Source organism: Elephantulus edwardii, unplaced genomic scaffold, assembly GCF_000299155.1.
Source record: "Elephantulus edwardii isolate Elephantulus edwardi_28Jun2011 unplaced genomic scaffold, EleEdw1.0 scaffold00044, whole genome shotgun sequence".
Classification (NCBI taxonomy): Eukaryota; Metazoa; Chordata; class Mammalia; order Macroscelidea; family Macroscelididae; genus Elephantulus; species Elephantulus edwardii.
The window spans coordinates 5076747-5085065 of record NW_006399794.1 but is presented as its reverse complement, the minus strand read 5'-3'; the positions used below and the strand labels follow the sequence as shown (position 1 = coordinate 5085065).

General features: G+C 40.7%; 1 pseudogene; it reads right to left on the bottom strand.

Annotated features, from left to right (window-relative positions):
* Window positions 1-2585: 2585 nt before the first annotated feature.
* Window positions 2586-8319, bottom strand: part of LOC102873482 — a 49738-nt pseudogene continuing 44004 nt past the window's right edge.

Here is an 8319-nt window from a genome sequence, read left to right as displayed (position 1 = left end):
CATTCAGGGATTTCATTTAGTTTGGATAAATATTCAATATCCTTGGTACCAGCAGGCAGGAAATCAGGAGACATTGCTTTGGGCAGTTCTATTGTTAAGGACCTCTTCAAAATACTGAAGAACAATGATGTCACTTTGAAGACTAAGGTGTGCCTGATTCAGGCCATGGTCTTTTTAATCACTTGCTATGCATCTAAGAGGAGGACAATGAATGAAGATGACAGGGAAAGAACAGATGACCTTGAGTTGTGGTGTTGGAGAAGAGTACTGAATATCCCGTGGACTGTCAAAAGAACAAATAGATGTCTTTGAAAAAGTGCAGCCAGCGGGGGGAAGTAGAGCCAGAATGCTCCTTGGAGCCAAAGATGTGAAAATGTCTTCTCTCATACTTTCATGTTTGTAGGAGGGGCTATTTTATGTTTGGTTTATGTTACATTACAGGTAAGAGAAATCTTACACTTTCATAACATAAAAAGAATATTATTGTAGTTTTTATGTGCCGTCGAGTCACATGTAAGTGACTTTTGGCGACCCTAAGTACAACAGCCCTAAACCCTGCTCTATCTTGTGCTAATCTTATTGTTTCTGATACACCTACCCCCATTTATCCCAGTCACTGAATCAATCCATCTCATCAAGGGTCTTCCTCTTTTGTGCTGTCCCTCCACCTTCCCAAGCATGACATCTCTCTCCAAGGACTGATCTCGCCTTGCAACATGTCCAAAGTACTCAGGCAAAGCTTCAGAATTCTTGCCTCCAAGGAGCAGCCTGGCTTCAATCTCTCCAGAACGAACTTGTTTATTCTCCTAGCAGTCCATGATACATTCAATACTCTTCTCCCAGCACCACAGCTCAAAGGCATCAATTCTCTTTCTATCATCCCTAGTCATTGTCCAGCTTTCCGATGCATACCAAGTAATTGCAAAGACCATGACCATGCCAGGAATTGATGGCAGTTGACATATTTCAACAAACAGATGCTGCTCTGGATGTGCTCACCAAGATGTGCCAAGAAATCTGGAGGACAATCACCTGGCCAAATGACTGGAAGAGATCTTTATTTGTTCCCATTCCAAAGAAAGGTTATCCAACAGAGTCAGGAAATTTTCAAACAGTATCACTGATATCACATGCAAGCAAGATTTTGCTGAAGACTATGCAAAAAGGTGGATTGAAGCCCCAGAATCCTTGCCTCCAAGGAGTAGCTTGGTTTAACCCTTTCCAGGATGAATCTGTTTGTTTTCTTGGCAGTCCATGGTACATTCAATACTCTTCTCCAGCACCACAGCTCAAAGGCATCAATTCTCCTTCTGTCCTCCCTAGTCATTGTCCAACTCTCTGATGCATAACAAATGATTGCAAAGACCATGGCCTGTATCAGGCGCACCTTAGTCTCCTAAGGAGACACCCTTGCTCTTGAGTACTTTAGAAAGGTCCCTAACAGCAGACTTTCACATCACAATACGGTTTTTTATTTCCTGACTGCTGGTGGCTAGAGTGTTGACCATGGAGCCAAGCAAACTGAAGCTGTGAACAATCTCAATCTCTTCACCATGCATCCTGATGCTACCAATTGGTCCAGTGGTGAGAATCTTTGTCTTCTTGACATTGAGCCTCAGTCCATACTCAAGGCTGCAATCCTTGACCCTCTGCAGCAAGTGCATGAGGTCCTCCTCAGTTCCGGCAAGCAGGGTTGTGTCATCTGCATAACGGAGATTGTTAATAGATCTTCCACCAGTCCTGATGCCACAATTCTCATAGAGCCCAGCCTCCCGGATAATCTGTTCTGCGTACAGGTTGAAAAGGTATGGAGACAGGACACATCCCTGGCGTACACACTTCCATGCAGTGTTACCCTGCTCTGTTCTGACGACTGCCTCCTGGTCCACGTATAGGTTTCACATTTGCACGATTAAATGTTCTGGGATTCCCATTCTTCTCAGAGTCATCCACAGTTTGTTATGATCCACACAGTCAAACGCCTTTGCATAATCAATGAAACATAGATAGACATTCTTCTGGTATTCCCTGCTTTCAGCTAAGATCCATCTAACATCAGCTACAATACCCCTAGTACCACGACCCCTTCTAAATGCAGCCTGGACTTCTGGCAACACTACATGATTCAAAATTGGGAAGGGTGTATGCCAGAATGAGTCCCATCTCCATAGCTTTTCAATCTATATGTGGAACAGAAATAAAGAGAATAGAATGCATAAATATCTTTGTAGAAATGACTTACAGCCCATGTGTATTAAAATGCTTTTAGTTAGCTGAGTCAGTTCTGACTCAACAGCACACAGCAATGACAAGTCATATATCATTACTATATTAGACAAACTGGAAATAACTACAATTTCATATTCTCAGAATTTCTGATTTCTTTCATTTAAAATCTCTCTTTACATTATTCTTGTCCCTTTATCCAGAACTTTTTAAAATTGGAATGTCTCCATTTTACAAGAAGCCAAGGTTTAGATGGTTTCAAGAGTGACAAAGAAATGAAGAGGAAGCCAAGCATTGATAGCAAACAAATTTCATTGCATTGGGTTCTCTTTTTTTTTAAAAGACTTAACACTGGAGAATCATACTGTGCTATCAGCACTGAATGCAATCCTGGGCCACAAATCTGCACACTGCTTTGCAACTTGTCTTAGATATGGATAGCAGAACCTTTCATCTCACCTTTATTGTTTACTATCACCCCTGTATTATTTTAAAAATAAAGGAACAAACCATCTTTTCTCTGGTATGACCTTTATTCCTGCTGGATATGCCATCTTCCTGAGTCTGAGTTTCCCTTACTTGACCTTGGCCATCACCTTGTCACTTACACCAGCAGCAGGAAGCCTGGATCCATTCACAGGGATGACATATAGACTGTTGGTTCCTGTGTTAGCAGCACAGCTGATCCTGGCTTCTGCTGGGAGTCCCAAGGAAATCCGGAATTTTGCATTGGAGGAGGACCCTTTAAGTCCTTGTTTTGACAGCTTGGACACCAAAAAAGGACAAAAAAGGATGTCCAGCCCCTTTTGAAGAAAAATCCATCAAGTTGATTTCTGAGAAATAGCAGTATATCACAACAGAAAGAGTCATTTCCTTCCTGCTAGTTTCTGATGTTTGTCACCATTTTCATTGGGAAGCAAATATAAAATATAAGCTTATAAGTACAAACAGAATGTGATAGTACATTTAAAGAGATTGAAACAAAAAAGAAAATAATAAAAGTCATACATTATCTTTGATTTCTTGAATTTAAATATCACACTTTAAAAGTATGACTAATGCAGGGGAGCTCTGGTGGCCTAGTGGCAAGGAGCTGCAACTACAATTCCAGAGGCGAACGTTTCAAATCCACCAGATGCTCTGCTGGGGAAGGAGGGACAATCTCCTCCTGTACCAGTCAGATCTGATTTGATGGTACACGCACACAAAAATTAAAAAAAAAAAAATTATGACTAATGTACAACTAAATTGTGCACATTCGACTAACAAACAAATCTCCATCACATCTCTATTCAGAACTTGATGCCTTTTACCCAGCTCTTTCTGCTTTCTGACTTGAGTCAGTTGCCAAACATTTCTCGTGTCCTTTGTAGATACAACTTTCATTACCTGAGAGACGTCAAGGATGGAGAGGAAATAGTAAACTCTGACTGGCCTGTGAATCATCTCAAGTGACAGTAGTCATCAAGGCTGTGGCTGCACATTACTTGCTGAAAGAATGAAAGTGCCACTTCCAGCTAAGTGACAGATAATCTGTCAGCACACATGAACGCCTAATGCAAATCAAACATAAATGGTTCCATTATCTTGCTTTCAACTTAAAAATTTTCATTGAACAAATCAACTACATACATTCAATGGAACAGCACTTGCCCAAGGATAAAGCGCAGAAGGCAGGAATGAATTGAAAAAGGAAATTCAGGAGGAAGTGGGAAGAGTGAGATCACAATTATTATTGTGAAACAAAATGTGCATGAATTATGGAATGGAACATCAATTTACTCTGTAAAACATCACTCAAATCACAATAAGAAGCAGTGTGTTTTAAAGGAAGAGAAGAAACTAATGGGGAGGGAGGAGAATCATTAAACCAAAAATAGTGGAGGGGAAAAAAAAGTATTAATTTCATTTTTAGGTTCAGAAAAGATTTTTGTAAAAAGAAATTTGGCTTGCCGTTTAGAGGAATCTTTCTGGGATTTTTCAATTTTGATTTTAGGCTCTGTTCCAGTTCGAAGCCAAGGCCAGGAGATGTGACTTTAAGCCTGCTGTGAGAAGGAGGAAGAGGGCCTAGAAGTGTAGCCAGGAAGATGGCCAAGGGAAAGGGCCAACGGGCCCGAGAGATGGACAGAGTGTGGAGAGAGGGCTCAGCAGCTCGCTAAAGCTATTTCATTATGTTTGGGGGAAGGATTGGGGAAAAAAAATTTTATATGTTTAACAATGATGTAGTTTCTACCAGGAGTGGTTGTCCATATTCTCACGTTTTCTCTTATCTGGGGAAATGCCCTTGTTACCCTGGAGTAGGCCCCAATGGCCATGTATGTGCTAAGTAACTTTGTCTCAGTGACTGTAGCCATGATTGGCCTAGTGGCAGACATTTGACTCAAGTTATTATTGTTGTTATGAGCTATTGAGTCACAACTGACTCACAGTTTCACACAGGAGGAAATTTTACAGCTTTCTCTCACAAAGCAGCTGGTGGATTCCATCCAACCTCCTGCCTTTGGGTTGGAAGTAAAAGTCCTTACTACTAAGTCATCAGAGTTCCCCTCTTGACTCAAGGTAATTACCTATGTAACCCTCAAGAGAGTTACTTGAATCTCTTCACAGTCGGACCACTGTGTTTGATTTGGGAATTTGCCTCCACTGACTTAAACCAGGCCATACATAGTCCCTTGTTCAGAGCAGAGAGAGAGAAAGCCAACCCCTGTTTTGTTTTTTTTAATATTTTTTAAAAAATTTTAATTGTCATTTTAATAAAAGTTTACAGAAAAGTTAGATTTTCATTCATTCATTGTTGCACATTTTACGTCCTCTCTCTCTCTTCCCCCCTCCCCCAAGCTGACTTTCCCCCCCTTTTCATTGGATTATAAACTAATCCTCTTAATGGAAGATGGAACATGGGTGAGGCCTGGAAGCTATAGGCACTGGTGTTTTCAATCACACAAGAAGTTTAGTCTGCAGCGGGGAGAACTGAAGACAGAACTGGACGCTGAATCCTTGGTTCCAGTTGTAGTTGAATGAGGCTCATTGTCAAGGTTTCTCTTCTTTCTTTTTTCAGTTGTTGCTTAAAATACTCAATTATTCTTCTAATTAATCACTTCATCCTCTGCCTTTCTTGTTCTAAAGTAGTTGGTTAATTTTTCTGTTTCTGGAACCATGCACTGAACATTCTCATGTTTACAGAGAACTGAGTAGGCGACATGTGAACCAAAGCTTTGTTCATCCCAATGTCACCAAGGACCTGGATCTGCAGAGTCTGCTTTGTTTAGAAGCTCCATTACCAGAAATGGAATCTCCTTTTCCAGGAAAATCTCTGTCCATTTATATAGAACCTTTTATCTGTGTCTAAAATCTACAGTGTAGCAGAGCATATGAGACCCAGAATCCTAGGCACTTTGCTGGAATGTCCTTGGAGGACAACTATTTTTAGTTTCAACACATGACGTAACGTCTTCCTATAGTAAAGCTTAATACCTGCAATAAAGCAAAATCTACTTCTAAACATGGAGACAAATACACAGCAGTGGCTTAAATAGACTCTGCTCCCTACTTCATGAGTCATGATGATGCCAGGATGGGCAGCTGGCCAGGGAACAGTATTTCCTCCTGAAAGCCTTTGTGGGAGGAGAATTTATGGTTGAGTGACTCAGGACCTTAAAGGGAAAATATGATTAAAAATGTTCTTACGTTCACCAACTTGCTGAATAAAAGGAAAGTCTGGAACATTTTAATGCATCTTAAACTGATAATAATGAGCACCGTTCAAATTTCCTTTTCTATTCAGAGGGCAGGAAGCTTCTGCTGGTCTGAATAGATGCTGCTGTTTCCCACAGGTACGCATGGCGGTTTAGTGGAAAGAAAGCACAGGTTTGGGCAGGGAAAGTGTGATTGTGTAAGTGCTAAGGTTACAGGTGGCAATCCTCAATGGCCAGTCAGTTGGCATCCAACAAACAGACTTTGAGTAGTGGAATCTTGGGTGTGAACAAGGTAACTTAAGAATTTGTAAAATGAGAGAAGTAAGCACAAAATGGGAATGGGAATGTTTGTGGAGACAGAGGAAGATGGAGAAAAATTATCCAAGAAGAGAGAAAAAAAATGAGAAGTGACTAGTGTCTTGACAGTCCCATATGGAACTTTCAAGAAATAGGCGAGCTCTGGTGGCCTAGTGGCAAGAAGCTGCAACTGCAATCTCAGAGACGCACGATTCGAATCCACCAGATGCTCTGCTGGAGAAGGAGGAACAATCTCCTCCTGTACCAGTCAGATCTGATTTGATGGTACATACAAAAAGAAATAATGAAATAAAATAAATTTTTTTAAAAAATGAGTAAATGGTCAAGGTAGAGAGAGGACTAATGGGTATAGGCAAGAGCAGGTTGGTCTTAGTTACCTTCTCCTGCTATAACACAGGTCAAAATCAGCAAAACAACAAGAAGAAACCACTAATTTTCTAACAGTATGTTGTTAATTCAATAAACTATCTCACTGCTGAGGAGTAGGACCTGACTCTTAGTTGACCCTACAGCAGATTTTTGGAGGCTGTAAATCTCACAAGGAGAGTGTCCTTCTTTCTCCCATGGGGCAGCTGGTAGATTGGAACCACCAAAGAGACTTGGCTTTTGGGTTGGCAGTGCAGCTCCCAAGGGACTACGCCACCAGAGCTCCCTGTGGTGTTCTCTAGCAATCCAACATTCAGGGTGTGGCTCTAGGGAGATGTCCTCTTCCTTCCCCCAATTTAAATCTGTAGTGTTTTATGCTGGTAGCAAAAAAAAGCCAAGAGGAGGTATAGGTTGAGGAGGTGGGGGAGGATCCAGCATGAGGGGCAATGTATACAAATTTTTTAGATAAACTGCTGTAAAATAAAAAAAAAAAAAAAGAAAAAAAGGCCAAGAGTCCACAGTTCAAATCCTCCAGTTGTTCTGTGGCAGATTCCTCCTGTTAGATTTACAGCCTTGCACACCCATGTTTATTGCTGCGTTGTTTGCCAATAGCAGAGATGGAAGTAACACAAGTGTCAACAAATGAATGGATAGAGAAGCTCTGGTATATGCACACAATGGAATACTATGCAGCATTGAAAAACAAAGAACTCATAAAATATTATACAAAATGGGTGACTCTAGAGGACATTATGCTGAGTGAAATATCTCTCAAAAGGATGATTACTGCTTAATGACACTGTTATAAAACAGGACTGACATGAGGGTTGGGGAAAATGAAGAAAAGAGATAAATAATGAACACTACATTTAAATTGAAATGGGAAAGAACTGTCTAAAAGAAATACATGCTTAGGTATTATTTGCATGACAACAGTCCAGATAGGATGCGCATAGCAAAGTGGACTGGGTGGGGGAGGGAAGAAATTGGGCAACAAGGAAAGTATCTTATTAAAGAGAAAAGCAAAGTGGAGGGGGGGAGGGAGTAGGAAGGAAAATATGCAACAATGAATGAATGGAAATCCAAGTTTTCTGTAAACTTTTGTTAAAATACCAAGAAATGATTAAAAAATAAAATAAAAACATAACTGTAAGTAATGCAAACCAACAACAACAAAAAACACTCCAACACCACCACCACCAAAAAATGATTTACAGCCTTGGAAACCCAATGGAGGGTCATCATGAGTGAGAATTGGCTGGGTAGCAATAATTTGAGTAGTCCTGCCCAGAGTCCTGGTGGCACTGTGGGTAAAAAGGCATTCATTCACCTGCTGAACAAAAGCTTAGTGGTCTGAACCCAGCAGTCCCGGGAGATGAGGCAGTCTGCTTCTGTAAAGATTTAGTCTTTGCAGCCATATAGATAATTCTACTCTTCCCTACAGTGTTGTCAGGCATTGCTCCTGGAAATCCTTGCCATTCTTGGATTTGTAGATTTGTCTGCTTCCATCATGATCACATAGATTCTGTCTTCTCTTGACTCCTTCCGCCTGTGTCTTATCGGCTCTTTTTATCTCAGAAATGATAAGGTTTAGAATACTTCTACAAATGATAAGGTTTACAATACTCCTTCCTTAAAACAACTATGAGATATCATTTCACCCCAGTCAAAATAGCAAAATTTAACAGAACAGCAAGCAACAAATGCTGGCGAG